The sequence below is a fragment of the Apis laboriosa genome, unplaced genomic scaffold (assembly GCF_014066325.1).
Source record: "Apis laboriosa isolate Shangri-la unplaced genomic scaffold, ASM1406632v1 scaffold122_cov146, whole genome shotgun sequence".
Classification (NCBI taxonomy): Eukaryota; Metazoa; Arthropoda; class Insecta; order Hymenoptera; family Apidae; genus Apis; species Apis laboriosa.
The window spans coordinates 1,351,589-1,373,800 of record NW_025221084.1 but is presented as its reverse complement, the minus strand read 5'-3'; the positions used below and the strand labels follow the sequence as shown (position 1 = coordinate 1,373,800).

At 32.0% G+C, this 22,212-nt stretch overlaps 1 protein-coding gene across 1 annotated transcript in view; it reads right to left on the bottom strand.

Annotated features, from left to right (window-relative positions):
• LOC122720277 overlaps positions 1-20,412 on the bottom strand; it is a 513,017-nt gene extending 492,605 nt beyond the window's left edge. The window contains exon 1 of the mRNA XM_043946864.1: positions 20,346-20,412. The gene's annotated coding sequence lies outside the window, so the exon portion shown is untranslated. The remainder of the gene's footprint in view (positions 1-20,345) is intronic.
• Between the last annotated feature and the right edge of the window lie 1,800 nt (positions 20,413-22,212).

Below are 22,212 nucleotides of genomic sequence, written 5' to 3'. Positions count from 1 at the left end.
CCCTTTGTATTTTCAGCCTCGAGGCCGCTGTTTGCGCATCCATACACGAGAGAGAGAGAGAGAGGTGGAGAAGGAGGAGGAGGAAGGACGCGTGGCAAGGCCAGAATCGTGGAAAGAAACGTGCACGGTAATTACACCGCTTACGCCAGCTTGGAGGGGAAAAGTTTGCTCGTGGGTGGCGCGCGAGTATACTTGAGTTGCTTCTTGAGCGGAAGTTGATGGAGGGCGTTTGATCTTCCGTCGATCGTGCGGTCACAGGTCGAAACGACTTGTTTTCCACCAGTCCTCCCAGAGCTTGTATTTATTGCCGTTGAACTCTTTTTAAGGCCGTACGTATTGTGCGGTTACGAAGGTCTTTTAGGCGGATGTTAAAAGTTGGACAAACGGGGAAAGATTGAGAAGCAAGGGTAATGGGAAGAAGAATGAAATATTTGTAGTTTAAAGAAGAATGTCGATTACGAATGTTAATTATTCGAATTTCGATTATCCAATAATCGATCATCCGAACGCAAGACGAGTAGATATAGGATTTAAATTAGATAAAGTTAATTAAGGTTATCTGAAAATGTTTACATTCCAGGATGGTATCTGAAAACGATTAATTCTTTTTGTAATGTATTTCCTTTGTATGTATTTTCTTTTAAATAATAAGCGTTTATAATTTGTTTAAAATTGTTTATTTTTAGTTATCTTGCGAGTATATTATATAAAATTTATGATATTTTCTCATTGATTATCTGAAAAATTAGTTATCCGAAAAGATTATCTTCGAATCAGTTCGCACAATTACGTTCTATTACATTTATTTCGTGCACTTTTATTGGAGAGATTTATTTAAAATGTTTTATAAATATTTAAATAATTTCATTTTGTGTTCAAATACTTTATTTACATATATAAAATATTTCTGATGTTAAAAATGTTTCAAATAAAGTATTAAATTAAATATTAACGAGAATATATTTAATTTTAATAAAAGTGTACGTGACTCGACAATTCAGTTCAACTTTTCAAATTCTAAATAATTTTTGTAACACATTTTGTTTTTTTTGGAACTAAATATATTCTTTTTCTCTCAAGACGTGTCATCATACGTCAATCAAATACATCATACATATTAAACAATTTCAATTTCATGTTATATCCAAAACAGAAAAAGAATATATTCAATTTGAAATATTCAAATTATTATTACATACAACAACTTAGAAGAAAATATTTGATCTTATTACCATTTATAATATAAATTCACAATCGTAAAAGAATCAAGATAACGATATTAACGATATAAACGAAATTAATAAAACCACTTAAAAATATATTTCGACTTCCCTCAAGCTTCTTAAAACTACAAAATTCTAAATGCAAGTCAATAACAAAATGTTCATAGGTTCATAATTTTTCTTAATATAACGATACCGGATGCAAAAACATCCCATATGCAATCGTTCTTATCGCATCCTCCATTTCCACGAATACGCTTCAACAATACGCATAGCGGAAACATCGCATTCGGCTTAAACCGAACTCTATAGCTTTTTTTCCCCTCCTTCTGCTTGAGATTTAAATTGCAGACGCCATTATCTGCTTCATAAAAATCTGCTTCCGCCTTTCCCTTCTCCCCCCCCCCCCACCTGTCCTCGCGCCACCATGACGATCCAAATTCGTTCAGCCCGAGATAAATACGAGCGAGAAACGAATCCTCGCGGAATGATCGTGTGCATTCTCATGTCCGGGGAGAGGGTGTGAACGTAAACGAGATTTATGGAGGGTGTAAAGAAAAATTCATCGTTTTTCTTGCTCGCTTTTTAGAGTAGGCGATTCTGTTGATCGTATTGTTCATCGCGCCGTGCTAGTAAAGATACAAGATTGATTGCTATTGTTATTGAGCTATTGTATACAGGGGCTTTCTACTTTTAAAAAAATGGGAATCGCTGGTTTCGATTTTTATTACGCTTTTAACGATTTTTCTTCAATTATTCCCTTTTATTGTTTACACATGTCATATACGGTCAATTGTTGACTGATTTTAATGAAAATTTTGTTGTAAAATATAATGGATTGTATGTAATTTATTTTTGGGCAATGTATGAAATTAATGCCTAAATTTTTACATTACATTTTTGTATAAAAATTTTAATTAAGATATTTTGTTATCTTAACAGAGTAGTAATGAAGCATTTAAATTTGAATATCTTATACTAAATAATAATAGTGAAACTTTAAGAATTGAATTGTAGAATGATATAATATATAACTTGAAAAATTGCTTCATATAAGTGTATAATTTATGTTCACAATATTTCAAATGGAAATATAAATTTAATGAATGTACAAATAAAACGGTCACTGAACTTTTAAATAATATTTAAAAATTACACACTCGTTCTCGTTCTCGTAGAGATTTATTTCGTGTATTTAAACGTCATTATTCATCCCCGAGACTAAATATTTCAAGAATTACCAATTACCAAAACCAACTAATCAAAAAAACCTCAACAATCATTTGACAAATATCCCATCCATATTTCCACTCACCAATCCGTTCAACCAAGAAAGTGAAGAAACCAATTTCCTGAAAAATTAGCCAATTCATCTCCACCTGTAAAAACCAAGAAACAACGCAAAGAATACTCGATTAATCGTTCCAATTCCTTCAATCGTTCATCAATTTCGCCCGATTCTCGTTACGGAGCGGCGCCACCGTCGAGGATTCGAAGGCTAGAAAATTACAAAGCCGGAATCAAAGCGGGCTTGCGCGGAGGAGGGGGAGATTACAGGTAAGCGCGGACCAGTCCAATTCCCTGGAATCGAGGCGCAACGACGTTACAAACGAAAAAGTTTCGCTGTTATACGTTCGTCTTTTTCATTGTCCCTCTCCTCCCTACTCCCCTTGAACCGGTCGCCATCGCTCTCTTTCGTATTTCCTCCTCCTCCTCCCCCTCTTTCTCCTCCTTCTCCTCCTCCTCCTCTTTCTCCTTCTCCTCCTTCTCCTCCTCCTCCTCTTTCTCCTCCTTCTCCTCCTTCTCCTCCTTCTCCTCCTTCTCCTCCTCCTCTTCTTTCTCCTTCTCCTCCTTCTCCTCTTCCTCGTCCTCGTCCAAGGCCGGTGTTTGTTGCCGGACGAGAAATGAACGGAAATAGGGCCTCGCGTAGCTGTACTGCCCTCGAAAGTTTTTATCGCGCGGCTCAAGCTCCTGGTTTACAACTTCTTCCTCATCTCTTCGAGCCGGGTGGCGTTAACTCGAGGCACGAAATCGTAAAACTCGCGAATCAGATTCCATCCAACGGGAGATTCTCGATTCCAATGAGATGGATGGATGGATGGATGGATGGATGGATCGTTTTTCTTGGAATAATTTTGAGGGATCTGTTAGAGAAGCGGTGAAGTTTTTGTGCACGAGGACAGGATCGAGGAAGCTTTCGGTCGGGGTAGAAATGTATATATTCGTATGGGTAAATTAGTATGAAATTGATCGAGAGATTTATGGATTTTAGATGTTAGGTTGATTAAGTGTGATTACTTTTTGATGGATGATACGGAGTTGAAATTTAACGTGTTAATTTTAAAGAAGGATATATAGAGATGGAATAGAAAGAAAAATGAAAAGATTAGAATTTTATGATTCTAAAAGTAAAAGAAATTGATTAATTTTGTTAAATAAATTTTAAAAAAAGAAAAAATTTTCTTGACGTTTCGATATTTATTACATTGTTAATTATAAAGTTTTTTCTTAAGTTTTTCTTAAGTTATTAGTTTATATTATAAATAAGGAATATTAGGAATTCTATAAAAATTCATATGAAACGATTTTTAGAATTCTTTACTTACTTAGTTACTATTAAATTTTTTTTATTTAGAATCATTCTTATATTATAAGAGACACTATTTGTTAATAATAAAAAATAATCCATTTCAAATTAATAGAAAAGAAATTTATAAAATCAATAAGAATAATAATTTTCAAATAATTTTTCAAAAAATTTGTTGAATAAATTTAAATTTTAATGAAAATTGTTGAATAAATATAAATTTTAAAACATCATTAAATAAAGATAGGAGGTAGTTTTCATTTTCTATTAAAAGTTAAGAAAAACACAAAAGAATTATGGATTTATATTTTCTTCCAATATATTATATACAAAATATATAAATATATAATGCGTGTGTGAAATTAGGCTGAATCAACTCTAAAAAAATAAAAAATGAACAAAATTTTATCAAATAAATATATTTTAGAGAATTCAATTCTATAAAATATCTAATTATTTACACATAGATTATTATTTATATTAGATTATTACTTATACTAAATTATTAGTTTATCTAGAATCTTTATCTTATTTACACAAAATAATATACAGAAAATTGTTAAAAAACAGAATAAGATATAAATTAGAGGAACATAATTAACAAACTTTTTATTCATTGCAAATACAAATTGAATTTAGAAGTTATAATTAAAAGATTTAGACAATTAGGTTTATTTAAGTATTATAAAATGAATATTTCGAATATTATACAGAAATCCAATTCCTCAGTAATGTTATTAAAATATGTATGCTTAAAATGTATTCTAATTTCGATATTAAATATTACAATGGAATAACTTTTCGAGAAAAATCTTATGATATGATAATTTAAAAAATAAATCTGATGAATTTAATAAATATGTAAAAATTTCCCGATTGTTATTTCGTATAATATATTGGCTATAAAAATAACTATAAAAATAATTCTTTAAAAAATGTAAAATAAAGAAAAAAATGTATCGTGATTGAAAAAACTATAAAAATATCAGAGAAAGAAATAATCTATATGATATTAAAATATATTATATGAAAAATGATTGATATAATTAATTGCCAATTCATTTTTGTATAATTGCATTTTACATTTTTTTATATTAAATTATTTATTTTATTTTATTAATTTCAATATATTATTTTCAATATATTAAATCATAATTTCATTTAATTTAATTATAAGTACTGCCAGATATCATAGGAAATCTTAAAATTTTAAAATCTTAAAATTAAATATAAATACAATCAAAAATATTAGAAAAGAAAATGTAAAGAATTACATTTACATTGGATTATATTAAAATGGATAACTTTTGAAGTATACACATATATTTTTATATTAAAGTTATTTTTATATAGATGATTTACAATTATAAAATTGTTATAACGATACATAATCGTGAAAATTTCAATTATCAAAGAGAGGTAATATGTGAATTTGAGTTTCCTGATTAATATAATAATCGAAATCACAGAGAAAATCTTAATAACTCATATCATATTTGTTACAACTGATCATTATAAATTAGCATAATGAATGATAAATTTCGAATTTTACAAAGTTATTAAAATTTGTCGAAAATTGGCTCAAGAAGTCAAAAGAATAGAAAGATTGGTTAATTTTATTTCTTGCTCGTCGATTCTCAACGTATTTTAAACAAAATTACAAATTTACACAATTCTCCACCAGTATAATCCTAATTCGATAATCAGATTCTATGAAACTACATAGCTCTTCGCCATCTCGCCATTTTGAAGACAGTACAAAAATTCATTATCATCATCTAATCACTTAAACTTAACGCAAAATCTACGCTTTCCAACTTCCGACTCACGCCACTCGTTCTCTTTCTCGCTCTCCTTTAATTGATGCAACCTCCCCCCCTCCCCTCTTCTCGTTCCATCCAACGAGATTAACCAGATTCGATAGGCCGAGTGGAGCTCGTAGGTAGCCGAAATTAACGAGCTATTTAGCCGAACACGCCCTCGAAAAGTTTTTAATCAAAACGCGAGACGAATCCCCTCTCCATCGTTTTCAACTTAGCCTCTCGTCTCTCTTCCATTATCCTTCCCTTTATCTCCTTCTCTTTTCTCTTTCTTTTTCTTTTTCTTTTTCTTTTTTCCTTATTTTACAACCGATCCTTTGTGCACCGAGTACAATGTCGTCTCTGCAGTTTCGCTCGATGCCCCCTAACGAAGGCTCAATAAAAGGATGTTTATGGGTAAGCCCGGATCAAAGGCGAGTGGGCTGACGCGATTAACGAAAAGCCCGCGCAAACGGCCGGTTCCGGAGGATCCTTGGTCGATGCACAAAAGCCACCGAGAACAGTTATCTTCGCTCGAGACAGGCGCACACGCGCATGCGCGCCCGATGATGGCGTGCTCATCATCGTGAGCTTGTACAGTCGAGATGCAGTTCTTGGGCCGACCCAAGTTGAACCCTGCAGCTTTAATGTCTGCTGGCTGATTATAATCTCGTCAACGAGTTATGCCATTAGAATCGGGCTACGCCATAATCGCTAGTGTTCAGCCTTATTCGTTTCCTTTCCTTTTACCTTGGTTGGACGGCCTTGGCGATTGATCTTCTTGCAAAGCGGCCGATTGAAGCATCGTCGTAATTAGTCGAAAAAATGTTCATATGTTATTTTGTAAAATTTATTTAAATTAAAAATTTTAATGAAAGTGTATAAAGTGTGGTATAGTTTAGAGCATAATGGATTATATGGAACAATTTATTTATTGACAGAAAATCTCTTTGAGGAGATGAATTATTATATTTAAAAAGGTATTGAAAATTTGAATGGTAATTTCATCTTCTTCAAGTGCAGATTTTTTTCAAATAAAAATAATTGATTCATATATATAACCAATTATGCTCAATGTTTATTCATTAAGTTTTATCGAAGATAAAAGAATTGTTTTGTACAAATTTTTCTTGAAAAAACAAATAATTATTTTATTCGTAAAATTATTCATTATATATACACAAATTTTCATTAAAATCAAAAGTTTTGTTTAGATAAATTTGCATGCAAGATATAATGTACAGAGATTTTTTGATTGATTATAAATCCCATTACTAAGAGAATGGATTTCTTGACACATTAACTTTGTAAGAAACTTATAGTTACAGTATTATAAGAAAGTTTTATTTTAAAGTTATGTATAGGTCAACAGGTATCATAGATACAATATTCTTCTTGTTAGAAAATCTCGTGGGTTTTTAAATCTTCGAGAAATATTAAAACTGTGAAGACTGATTAAAATCAAATAATTATAAAAGATAACACGTAGGTTAACGTAATTCGAGGATTGTAGGACAAGGTTGGTTAAAGAAATTAAAGAAATAATGGAACACGTTGGAATTAATCATTGAAAGTCATTGTCAGAGAAAGTGCATTACACAACTTTAAACGCGTGAATTGATTGCTTGAAACGTTATCTTGCTCTGATCTTTTCTTCGTAATTGCTTGACGATTTTTTCTGGTATTTAGATCAAATTTCAGTATCATGCTGAAGATTTTTTAAAAAAATACAATAAATGATAAAAATTCACTTTAATTATTTATTGAACCGATTTATTTCCGAGTCATTTTTTCTATTTAAATATTTAAAAATCGTGAACGAAATACTTTATATAAAAATTTAAAAAGAGAGCAAAATATTTTATCTTTACCTTGGTGTTTACCTTATATTCTATTTTATTTCTTTCACAGAAAAATAATGTATATTTACATATTACAATTATACAATAACTTGAAAAATAGTAAAAAAATAATATATATTATTTTTTCTGTATATTCCTTCAATAATTTTAATTTTTCAAAAACTAGAATTTTTATACATATTTTTTCTTACTCGATAGATTCAATATTCATATTCTTATACAATTATTTCCATACAATTCTGTATTGAGAACTTAAGAATTAAGATAATGTAAATCATTTTGAGATATACGAATTGTATAAGTTATTAAATTTACAATTATAATAAATGGTTCACGATATAATTTTGCAGTAAATTGTGTAAAAATTAATGGAGCACACGGAATGATAAAAATATCTCAAATTGTGAATTCAGCAAGGATCAAATATCGCTGAAGGCAACTTTCAAAAGTTGGAGATAGCTATGTATATAAACCTCGCTGAAACTGTAGCTTAAGCTCATTTATCATTCTGACTTCTTATCAGATATATCGCGAATATAATCGGAGTGGTCTTGAGACGTGAATAGGGTGGACGAAGGCTATCTGCTAACACCTCTTGGGCTGGTTGATAGTCCCTGTCTACACTTTATCATTCCTAATACTTTGATATAAAATTTGGCAAAACAAAACATAGCACATCTAACGATAGTTTTCTAATATTTGAGAATATACATTAAATATTTTTGTAATAATTAATTATTAATTAATTATTATTAATTTTATAGGAAATTTCATAGAGAAGCTTTATATAAAATCATTACTAGTAATATTATTATTAATAATCAGATTAAATTTATTAATTTATTACAAAATTTTGATATGTAGATATCTTTATTATACAACATTTAAGGAAATAAAGAATGTTTTAAAAAAGATTTCAATATATCTTTTGAAGATATCAAGACATTATTGAAATGATATATTATAAATATATATTTTAATTAACAAAAGATTATTGGAAAATATAAAATTGTTTTTGTCAAAGTATCGAAATTAATCATTTTTATTTATTTCAATTATATTTTATCATTTATAAAATTTCATACACTTTATATTAAAATATCATCTTACTGATCTTACTTCATGCTGTTAAAATGACTTGAATTTGTATGAAAAATATTCAAGATAGCTCTTAATGCCAAAAAAACAAATTTTTTTATCAAATTATCTAATTCTTTCATCTAACATAAAAAAAATAATTCATCTATAATTCAATTTGTAACATTCTTTAATTTCTTAATATCGTTAGTTAGAATGTTCTAGAATCAATAAAAAAATAGAATGTGTATATTTCTCAAATCTTGACAATTGAAACCATTCATGCAAATAACGAAAAAAGTTTTTGAAACAACTCACATTTGTCTAACATATGTACATGATCTATTCATCGTAGCTTGAATAAATTTTTTTGGCTGAATAATTTCTTTCTAAGAAGCTTATATATTTCCATTTTGTAAGCTCAAAACTTGTCTATATGATATGCATTCGACCATTCTTTTATTCATATACGATGTACCGTCGTATTTAACTAATTTAATACGCTTAAGTAACATTATTTTTATTCGAATAATTTATGCAATATTATTATTTTTTTCTATTTTTTATAAACCTCTAATTTAAGAAAATTATCGACAAGCAATTGAGAATACAAGAAATCATGAGAATCATCGCTTGAAAGTAAGCATATACAATGGATAGAGATATTAAATTTGACTCTGAATAAAAATTATTATAATAAAAATAAAAATTCTTATAGAAGAATGTTATTTACTTATCTAATATATTGAATCAGTTTCACTATTTGTCAAGTAATATTCAGATTATTAATAAAAAATAAAAAGCAAAGAAAGTGTTTAAATAATACAATTTTAATATTAAAAAATCAAATTATAATAATAAAAATTATAATAATAAATGAAATTGAAATAATAATAATTTTACTTATATATGAAGATATACATTTTTTGATATATATATGTATATATTTCATATGTTCAATTATTACACCAATTTTTCATTTGGCAATTAGCAAAAATATTCTTTATCAAATTTTCTCTATTAATTATTATAATCCTTCTAAACAATATTTCAGAACTTATTTAATTAAAATTACTAGATAATGATCAGAATCATTTTAAATAAAACCAAATTAAAAATATTCAAAAAATAGAAAATCAATTATTTATAAAAATAAATAATTATATTACAATTTTAAATTAATAACAAAAATTATTTTTCCATATCACGCATCTATTGCACACATATATTTAAAATTTGTGTTACATTAATATCTATTATACGTTTCGAGATATTTATTTAAATGTTGCATTTCTCTTTCTGTTAAAATCATCCCTTACCCTTATCCATCACACATGAATAGTGAATACACGAATGCGAAAGAGGACTAACGAGTTTACACACACACACACACACACACACACACAAAACTATCGTTATAAAGATTTCCAGGAACGCAAAAGAAGATTAATGTCGGCGATGAGAAGGGGGGTAGGCTCTTAATTTAATCGCGAGAGGAGGGGAATTTTAAACGCGCTATCTCCTTTTTGTCCTCCACGAACTTCTCCACGATAACACCGGAAGTCAAAAGACGCGGCCGCCTTCCTTTTCGGGGCGGAAAAGCTATTCTCAAAGGAAGCGCTAACGGCCAGAAGGGTGAACGTAGGGTGAACGCTCATTTCGGTTAATCACGCCACTTTCCAGATGTCCCGCAGGAACAGAAGACTCGGTTTATGTAATTTTTCCCGACTTTGATAATTAGAATCGGCCCGAGGGCTGCCCGCCAACCACCTCGAACGCCGCGCAAAGGTTCCCTTTGACGAGCGGCCGGTTTTCAGTCAGAATTGGAACACCTATCTTTATTGGATGCTTGACACCGGGGTTGGAGTCCTCGAGTCGAAATTTTACGGATAAGAATAGGTTTGTTTCGATGTGTGAATCGAGAAGGACTATGTAAAGAGGATTCGTTAGAAATGAATCTATATTTTTACCTTTTTTGCTAAATTTTGAGTAAGAATATAAGCTGTTTAATTATTATTGAACCATCATTTTTCTTTTTTGTACATTTAACGCACATTTAAAAATCTAGAATCAAAATTTTTGATCTATCACTTTCTTTTATGTACAATTACTAGATATTTTTTGTCCTTTATCAATTAATTAGATAATAAAAAAGTATAATATAATTATAATATTTGGAATGATTAGTATCTTCATAAAGAGAAATTTACAAGATATGGAAAGAAATTATGTTATTGGATTGATTAAAAATTTGCATTGGAAGTAAGAACTATTTGAATCTATTTAAATATATAATATATATATCTGTATATATTTTTAGAATTTAAATGAATAACAATTACATATTCTTGATTAACTTGAAATTGTAATGCATACTATTTTATTATGTATATTTTTCATAATTTTTATAATATATCTCATTTTATATGAACAATAAATATTATAATTAAAAGAATTTTACATTTCTTCCAATATTTTTATCCAAGCTATTAAATTATTAAAAACATTATTCATAACATCTCAATTTTTATTAAAAAAGTTAGAATTTTATAGAAATTCAGAATGTTTATTTTTTTTCTTCTTTTTCAAAAAGCATTTATTTTGCTAAAAATTAAAATTTTAATTCTTCAAACTCAAGTTCATAATTAACCAATAACAGGTAATAATAAATAGATATTCTTTTTCTTTTGTGAAAAATTTCGTTTTTTATGTAAATTATCATTCTTTATCATAATTTCGAGGATTAATACAAAAACAATTTCACGAATTCGAGATTTTTTTAAGTTTCAAAAGATTTTTCCCATGTTTAGAATTTTTGTACATTATACAATAAAATCATTTTCACAAATTTGTTTCAAAATTTCACAAAAACAATTTTCTTCATTCGCTTTCAACACATTTCATCACAAAAATCATCGCTTTTGTACATGCTTTCCATCACCAATATCATTAACGAAGATCAAAAAAAAAAAAAACCATGGTGCTAACAGAGTCGCCATTTATTAAGTTGACGAACAGCGTTGAACAATCGAGTCGAGTCGAACGCGGGGCGTACGTCATTCTTCAACGTCGTGAGACATATATCAAAAGTGCCTAGTTGTCCACGTTCCAGCCCGAAAATACGATTCTAATCGGCGCCGGTTCGAAACCGACTAAACATAGGTACGTCGCGGGCGTATTTGCGTAACGGAGGCCCTCGATTAACTCTGTCTTCTCTTGTCGAGAGAACAGCTGCGAAGCGAGTGCATCACGATGATGGAAGATGGCAAACGCTTCGTTCGATCAGTATCTCGACGATCGACGGCCTCGAGACGAAGGTAGCTCGACTTTGGACCAGCTCGAACGAGTCCAAAGATCGTGATTAAAGATCGAGGAGAACATATTTGAATCTTATTAGAGATTAAAGTTTCGAGAATTTGATTTGTCGAGAGCTTTTGTTTTCCAATCTTTTTTGAATCGTTACCAAATTTTTTAATTAATAATTTTCTAATTTTATCAATCAGCGATTTTCTCTCTTATTTGTTATTTGAAAATTAGAATAAGAAAAAAAAAATAATTGCTGCAATCTTGAGAACTTTGTTAATCAGAATACTGCACTGTCTTATTTCATCAATTATTGTTATATTCAGTCATCTTTTGTCTAAAATCTATTATAATCCTAAAATTTAATATACGAATTTTAGAAAATAGATATACTTCCAAGGAATATGTTTCCAAGGAATAGTTGTTTAATAGTTATTTAATTCATGTTCTTAATACTCGAAAGTAAAGTTGGATCCTACAAAAATTAAAACATTATTTTAAAAAATCAGATATTTGATATTTATAGCAGAGAATTTTATATGATGACTCACTTTATAAATCTTTTTTAATTACAATAAATAAACAAAATATGAATGAAATGAAAATAGAAATGATTACGAATAATTATGATTTCTATACACTAAAATTTTTCTATTCTTTCATGAAATGGAAACTGAGATTTTTCAATAACTTATTAAAAATTTTAAAATCTAAATGAATGAATGAAAGATTATGTAAGATTAATAATCTTTGTTATTAAAAAAAGAACTAAGAATTTTCCATTTAATATCCTCATTACACAACTATAATAATTTATTTATACATTCCTCATTTATTGGCAGCACACAATTTTTCTTACATTTCTTTGTCGTAAATTCATATTATATATATATACATATGTATACGTATCAGGAAGATAGTGAATGGAATGGAAATAAATAAACGAAACTAATTTACTCGTCGAAAGATACTTTCCTTGCAGACACGACATCGTGCCAAAAACCATCTATCGTTATATCTCCTTGATTGAAGCTCTTCGATATTATCAGAAATATTGAGGCAAAAATACGGGTATAGTTGGTTGCAGCTGCAACTCAGCGAAACGAGAATCGCGATACGTATCATCTATATTCAATTCTGGCGCGGTTATGAGAAAGGAAGTGAAGAATCGTGGAGAAAGGCCCATAAAACATGACTTGATAAAGAAAATGTCAACTGTACCGTGAGCTATGTGAGATGATACTTATATCAATTCGATTTATTTGCGTGAATATCAAATATTCAATATTCAATATTTTCCTTTCGAATTTTCTTTCTTTCTTTTTTTTTTTGTTTTTATTTTTTTCCTTCGTTTAAAAATAAACTCAGTGAGCAAAGAGTTAAATTCGAATGCTTTCTCGCGAAAAAGATTCGTTTCTAACTGTCAAAGAAGACTGTTCAAAAAGTGATGGAATGGTCAGACGGCTGTCCAATGGTAAAAATGTGGCGAAAAGGCACAAGCACGTGTCAATGACATCGTTTCGATATTTTCGCACGTGTCTGAAAACGAAGTTAAAGTTTGCAATATTGAGCAACGAGTAATCGATAATTCATAGCAAATATTCATAATTGCATAGATTATAATAATTATATCACTTGTCTTCGTTGCTTTCACTTTTGCATTTTAAAAATCATTGGTAGAGATGATATTTACGAGATTTTATAAAGATTTTTATTTTTTGAACGAAGCTTTAATATTTTACATTAAATAATATATATATTCTATAACATGAAGTGAAAATTTTACTGTTATTATATAGAAGTATATTATATTGAAAAGAATGTAGTTTATACTATATTTTGGTTATTTATTTTGATATTTATTAATTGAAATTAATTTACGTAAAAATTTCAAAAAATCTCAATCTTTATTTCATTATTTTTTGAATTGGTAAATATTACATAAACAAAATTGTGATAATTTAAATTAAGCTTTTATATAAGTTTCAACATTTTATTTTATTAATATCGTAATTAAACGCTAAATTTTATCAATTTATCATAATACATTACATTTCGTAACTCGACATAATATCCTAAAAAAAAAAAAAAAATAGCCATTATTTATTATCTATCGTTAGATTACAAAAGCTCTAATTTATTAAATTACACAATATATCAATATATTAAAATACAAAAAGTTAAAAATAAATAATGCGTGGATACTTTTTTCTGCACATGCTGTATGGAAAAATAATCCACGATTAGAAAGTAACAACGCACACGGAATAATAAATTCCTCGAGTACACATTAACAATAAAAATTTTTCTCGTTCGATCCAATAAAATCTGATTCTAATCCAATAATCGTGCTACAATAATCGTTACGTATCGAAGAAACCGTGACAATCAAATCTCCTCGAAGAACGGGGAAGAATTTGAAAGAAACTAGGCTGGAAATTTCAAGTCCCTTGCTATTTCTTGTTTAAGGATACAACGCCGGACACGTTCGCGGCGGCAGCCGGGAGCCAAATGGTTCGTGAGCTAAATTAAAAGCACGAATCGTTGGGAGCCAGCTTCCTTCTTTGATCCATCGGGCGACGTGGTCCACGGTTGTGTACGTGACGTTATTACGAAAAATCTGACCAACCGGCGCAAGAAAGAACGCAAAATCGAAACTCGATGGCTCGCGCGATACACGACGAAGCCGTGGCGACGAAACGTACGGCGGCGGCTCGCGCACGCGTGCGAATTCGCATGCCCGACGTTCCGCGATGACGTTCCAATTTTGATTGATTTTCGCGCTGGCACAGCTGAGCGTGAGCGCCCCACACGCATCGGCCAACCCGCGAAGAGAATTTACAACGACATACGTGGAAATTTTCGAAAATTTCCACCGAATGATAGTGTCGACGATATATTCGCGATCATGGAAGGAAAATCGTGATTTTCGAAAACTCGAAATTTTCAGGATACCAATGGAATGTCGATAAATTTTGGTTATCTTGGAAATCTACGAACTGATGATGAAAAAAAGGGAAATAATAATTGAAAGATTTTGATTAGCTTGCTCGTTGTTTGGTTAGAAATTTATTTTGTCGTAGAATTTCAAATAATTATCAATAATATATTATATATAGTATAGAATAATATATTATATATAATATAGAAGATAGGCAGAAGAATTACAAATAAAGTAACACAGGGGATAGAGACAAAAAATTGAATAAATTTTAATCAAATCGATCAGTTGGCAACAAGTATGTGATAAGGTTGGCAGCAGTGTGGCAGTAGGCCGGTTTCGTTAAACACGAACGAGCGGAAGTAAGTTGGAAATCGACCGTTAAGATGAGAAGACGTAACATGCGAGTGAGAAGAAATAGTATGCTACAAAATATCACTGCGACCATTTTATCCCTATATCATTTAATCAGTTTTATAAAACGTTGTATCTACATTTTGTTAAATATGTTTCTGTGTTATGGACTTCTTACAGAATTGAATTGATTGAAACTTTTTGTGACAGTGGGATTAAAAAGTCGAAAAGTAATAAAAGTAATAAAAGGTCAAGAACAGAAATCTATAAATTTTAATGAGGTTAGTTTGATTTTTACAAAAGAAAAAAAACATGAAACATCGATCTTTAATTTTAATGGACTAAAGGGGAATACTTTAATATTTTATATATTGATAACAGTTTAATTTTGATTTTGAATTAAAGAAGGAAAAATTTTTTAGAAATAGATGACAAATCAATTGTAAAAGATAGTAGAAAATATATTTCATCTTGTGAAAAAAAAATATTCTTGTAAAATGATCTAACACAATGTCAAATTTCTCTTTTATTTTGAGAAAGAAAAAAAAAATATATATATACGTAAATTTAAAGGTACAAGTTTTTGAGTGCATCGTATATTGAAGTTCAATTCGTATTTTCGGAATATTGAGTGTGTTCAGGAAAGGGTCACTTGTGACGTCATTTCATGGTGGAAGTACTGGCCTTGAGCGGGCAATTGATTTTGGACATGTAATAGTGTACACAATGTTTTACGATACTATGTATCACGATACATCAATGTTTTCTATGGTTATCTTTAAACAGTAACATGAAATAAAATTACTGAAATGTACTATATATTCCTTTTAATATTCCGCGTTTTTATTTCAGAAAGTCTCGTTTGATGTAACCAGATAAAATAGAGGAATAATCTTTAAAAGTCTGGGATCAAATACATTCTTTGGATGGAAAAACATGATTTCTACGATATTTAAGTATACACATAAAATTTTTTTTGTATATTGAAAGAAAACTTTTTGATCCAATGATATATCTTTACTAGAAGATATCACAAATATATTCCCTTTTTTAAATTTAAAGATGCGAGTTAACTTGTTTGTTACGTTATTACAAATTTTTTATAACATATTATTATAAAAATTATTACAATTTTTATATATTCAAATATTAATAAAATATTCGAAAGAATAAATTTGATAGAAACTTTTTAAGAAATCATATATTCTAAAAATCACTGGTCCCCCTTCAATTAGTAAAGCCGATATCCACAACAATTTCAATATTATTGAAAGCTTCCTATTATGATCATAACCAAAGTCAAAAATACCATAATCAGAATCTCCTTTTACCCAATTCGAGCAGCTTCCACGAAGAAGCTTTTCAGGCCAATAGAAAACGAACGCTTGTGACGGGGAAACATCTTTGTCGACACGTTCTAGACGTGGCACGTGTTTCTTTGATCGCGTTAGTTTTAAGTAACCAAACTGTCGCTTGTCACGTATGCAAAGTTACATATGCATCCGGTTTCAAAGTGGCCATTGCTCGTCACAGTTCGATGTTGTTTTCTCGCACAGCACCAAACGATTCATTTCGAGTGAAATGAACAGTAATGCCTCGCATTTCAGAATGCATCGCATTCGCCTTCAAAAAGTGACCTGATCGCTATTCCCACCATTTCTCAGCAAAACTTTAGGAAATATCAAAGGCTATTCTCTAACAAGCACGTTTAACGAAAACAAACGCGAGTAATATTGTCTCACTCTATATACCTATTCTTACGTCAAAATAGAATAAACTCTTTCAAAGATGACCATTTTCGGTCTTGATCCACAGCATTATTAGATATTACGCACAAATTCTGATTCTCTCGCCACTGAATTCCAGAAATAATTTTTTTCATTGATGCCATTATTTCTTATTAACATGCCGTGTCTATTTCTGATTTTGTAGATAAATTATCAATATATCAGTACATGATATTAAATTAAGTGTCAAAGGTATTTCTTTTGACTATGTATTCACATGCTAAGTCGATAATGCTTCAACAATGGCAACAGTGGCAACAATGGCAAATGGCAAAATGTGTTAAATATTCTAATTTTCTAAAAATGAAAAAAATAATTAATAAAACAATGAAAATAACGAAATAAGTATATACTTATAATATGTATTATATTATAATATATTATAATATATAATATATACTATATTATTATATATATTATAGTATATATAGTATATATAGTATATATATATATATATAATATACTATAATATAATATAATATACCCAATAAGTATATAATATTTACGTATCAAGATTCGTTTTATAATCCAAACGAGAAAAATTATGAGTTTCTTATGAGTTTAGTTTTTATTATTGAAAAAAATTAAAATCTTATTCGTACATCGTAAACAAGAAAGATTGGTGTTCGAACACGGATGTGGCAACATTGCTTTCCACTGGCGAGTGAATCGTCGTGTATCGTTCCACGTTTGGTCAAAACGTGGGTCGATTCTTGTCGTTTACCGACCAAATTATCTACAGCCTTCGCGAATACCAGGGCCAAGCGTTACAGATTTCGCCTCGTTTCCTCGACAGCAACCCCGTGAGCACCCTCTGCGCTCCTCGAACGAAAATGTAGGTCGTAAAAGCAGAGTCGAGTAAACGGAACGATTTACAGCTTTTTCGCCGTTCGGGTTAAAAAAGGAACGACGATAAAAGTTGGATCGTTTAACGAGAATCCGAGCTTCCTGGTTCCTTTATTTCGCGACGTAATGTGAATGGAAGATACGACTGTGTTTTCGTCTTTTCTTCCTTTTTTTAAATAGTTAGAGTGAGATTGGAATTGGAATTCGAAAGATCATGAGATTTTATTGAGATGATACGGGGAATAACAAGCATCTGTTATTTTTTAACGGAAATTTAATGAATATCGATTCGAATTATCAAAAAAATTATTGAACTTCTATTTTGTATTTATGTAAAGGTAGAATATGTGGATTTAATAATAAATAAAAAATTTTGTAGAATTTATTAATCAGAATTTTTATTATTATTCTGACTTATTAATTAAAAAACTGTTTAACATATTAGTCATCATGAGAATGAATAGAATTAATAATTAAGCGTAGATCATCATAATTCTTTATCGTAATATTTCATTAATCATATAATAGAATTCATAGGTTAATAATTTGACAATATCCATTTTATCCATTTCTATCCATTTTTAATTATAGAATGTTTTATTTTTGTTTAAAATAATTTGATTTTCGTTAAAAAAAAATTGTATTCCCTATTATATTATTTTTTCACAATTTCTTGCATATATTCTACGTGAATAAAAAAAAACTTATAACATTTAACACATTCGATTGGCAATACATTAAAATCAAACTAAAATAAAAACCACGTGAAATGTTATATTTTAATCAAAACATAGTATCGTTAAACATAAATCCTCTAAAAAAATAACATACCAGATCGGTTGACACGATATCTATATTAATACTCGATTCAAAACACAAAATTCAATATTATTTTTATCTCTGGTCCGCACATTTTTACGTCTTTCCTTCTTCCGTGACACGATAATCCATCCTCCTTCGAATAAAAAATAATCAAAAATCATTTTAATAGATATGTACGAACTATTACTCTCGATATAAAAAACATATATATATGCAAAAATATCAAAAATATAATTCATACTTTCAATCGAGAATTCCTCCCCCCCCCCCTTTTTGAGCTTCTTCAATCTTTACGTATTCTATCACAAAGAACAAATCCTGATAATCCTAAATTTAAAACACTGATAATACAATGTTTTATTCAACACGTTATCACAAGAACGATTCAAACAAAAATGAAAAAAGAAAATTAAACGAATTATCAAAACTCTGTAACATCTCACGTTAAAGAGATAAAGCTTTTTTTCAATTTTGTGTCGTCAGAGATTTCGTTTCGAGTGCGCTCCTCGTGCCAGCTAATTACAGGACGAAAAGAAATTTCATCCCTGTCTCTCGTGGATATTATATTTCGTGGCATCCGCATTCCACAAGATTGCGTAAGAAGAAAATCATCCAAAACAGTACGACACCGTGCATTAATCACATTGCGCGTTCAAGTGAATATATTTAGCTTCTTTGACGGACAGGATTCGAAGTTCGAAAAAAGAAAAGAAAATCGCGTTCCTTGGCGATACGTGCCAAGATGAATCGGGTTGTTGTTTCGACGCGATTGCCTTTGTAAATCGATTTTTCATGATGAGAATTTTAAGGCTGTTCTCGTGGGAATAAAACATTTCATTATTGGCGTTTGGAATTTAGTATTTCTTCTTTTTTCTTTTTCTTTTTATATATGATAGAGAATGCGAAGATTGAAAAAGCTTAGAGAGAAAATCGAAAAAACGAATCAAAAGAAAGAAGCATTCTTTGAACTAATGTATTATATTTTTCAAATATACTTTTGATGAAAATACAAAAAGAAGATTTATATTCTTTTTTTGCAAAGATAATTATTTTAAAAAGATAATTATCAATTGGAGATATGGACTATGCTTGAATTATGAATCCATATTGATTTATTTTTTATTTAAAAAACGCATCATCACTTTCATCTCTTTTAATACATTTTACATCATCCTGTCCTATCCTGCCCTATTTCCAACCAATATTTATTAAGCCTCATAAGAATTATATTCGCACAAGCGACAAATATTCACATTCCTCTTCGAAAAACAAAAAAATCGAAAAAAGAAAAAGAAAACAGATTACATCACCCCTGCGACAATAAATCGGCAAAGACGACTTTTGAAGTCGTGCACGAAAACATCGGCGATAAACTCGCCGTTACCACGGACAATAAACAGTCGGTTAAAGCTCACTAAAGATCCACCTACGCGAGTTCTCCTCTTGTCTCCTCTCTGTAGAATTCCAAGAGAAAACGCCCGACGGGATTCCTCTCTCGCGCGAGTCAGTCACAGTTTCAAATTACCCCCCGTGCCATTAAAATTCACGCGAGGGGGCCACGCGATAGATAGATAAATAGATAGATAGATCGGCGCCCAAAGGGAGAAATTTATCATTTGCAAAACGATACGAAATGAAAAAGGATGATCCGATCCGATAAAGATGGAAACAAAAAGAAAAGGAAAAAGAAACTACGTAGTAAAAGAAAAAAAAAAGAGAAAAAAAAGGAAGGAAGATATCCTACCTTGAGATGGAGAACGAACAGGATCTCCTCATTTTCCCGTGGGGCACTAATGTTTCGCGGCTTGGTGATTTAACTGCGCCACAAACTACGGACGACAATGATCACGGCACGATCAGCCTGCTCGCAAATGACACTCGTTACCGTTAGCGGGCGCGCTTACCGCACGCTGGAACAACACGGATCGTGGACCCGGAATCTTCCAGCCGGGGGAACATCTGTTGGACCAGTACACGCAGCTGACGGACGCGGCGGCGTCTTTAATTGCCGCTCGACGCGCGTTAACGGCCGCCCCGTAAGCACTCGTAAAAACACCGTACCACCTCGACCGTGCGCCGGCTGGAACATTCGTGGAGCACGGGAATCGACAACCGAATCCGTCGAGATTCCACTTTTTCATCGAAACCGATCGTGGATGCCCGGTGGGATAATTCATTCGCTTCTCGATTAACGGGAAGAATCGCGTCGATATCACTTGCACCTAGGATGACCTAGAGGGTCGGTCTCGTTCGAAGGAATCGGGCACACGCGTCCCTCTCACTCTCGGAGTCTAACCGCGCGTCGACTTGCCAACGGCGACCCCCTGCATCGTGGTGGACACTCGAGGAGGAACGGCGTGAGATCAGTCTCGAGCCGATGTCCGAAACCAGTCGATCAGACCGGCAACCTTTCTCTTCCTGCCGATCGAACACCATAACATCGTAGAAAATATATCGCGGGAGAATTATATATATATATATATATTTCGGCTCGTCACCTTTGATACATGACGCACAACACTCGCGAGCACCTCGAATCTATCCAATCTTCCCTCTATCAAATGGCGCGCAACGGATCAGAGGGGGATCGGCACGGGAGATCGGATCACTGGCATCACGTCGATCGGTTACCGATCACTTTCACTGCGCCGCGTCGCTCCGCTCGTCCGTGATCCACCCGCTGACTTCTCATCCTCCCATCAATCCGTTCATCGGCTAGGAAACGGCCTCGAAACGCTTCGATCCGCGACTCGTGCACGACACTCATTCGTCGACCGCGACACACCGCGACTCACGATTCACGATCATTCACCGATCATCGATCACACGCGCGAAAGACTCATCGATCCGTCCCCTGTTCCTCCGCTGTTGGTCTAACGCAGGGGAGAGCGCCAACGTCGAAACCTCGCCGCGGAATCCGGACCACGAATTCGCTCGAGACACCGAGCCAATAGAGAAAAATATCCTCGGCTCTCGACACGCGACGAACAAAGAGGCCCGCGACGACAACCTGTTAATCAACCTGACGGCGGTCTCGAGGCGCGCGCCAGGCACGCGTCTACCGTGAGATAACTCGTCGAATCGCGCGGAACCTAGGTTCGGGCCTAGGTTGAACTCCGGACGCACTATTCCATCCCAAATTTCCTTCACTACCACCTTTCCTATATTTCCACGGAGGATACGACACTTAAACGAGAAGATAAAAGAAGAAGAAGAAGAAGAAGAGAAAGCATCGATGTCGTTATCGTTGCACCGGTTCACTTAGCTTAGATCACTAACAACTGGCACGTTTGTTGCCACCTTTTGGCACGACGATTCGACGATCTCGTTTTCAGCCAAGTGTGACGCGGGAGATGACAGGTTGGTGGTGGAGATGGTGGCCGCTGGCAGGCCAGGCCGAATATCACGCGCCGGTGGTGGCGATAATAGAGGAGGTAATGGTGGTGGTGGTGGTGGTGGTGGTGGTGGTGGCGGAGGTCGGCCGGTTGGTGCAGGTGGCGGCGGCGGCGGATGGATGTGCCAGAGTGCGGGCTTACGACGGAATGAGAGGAAAGCTCGGCTTAGGAGCGGTACAGCGTGGCATCGCCGACTCCGCGAGAGAGTTGCGCGTT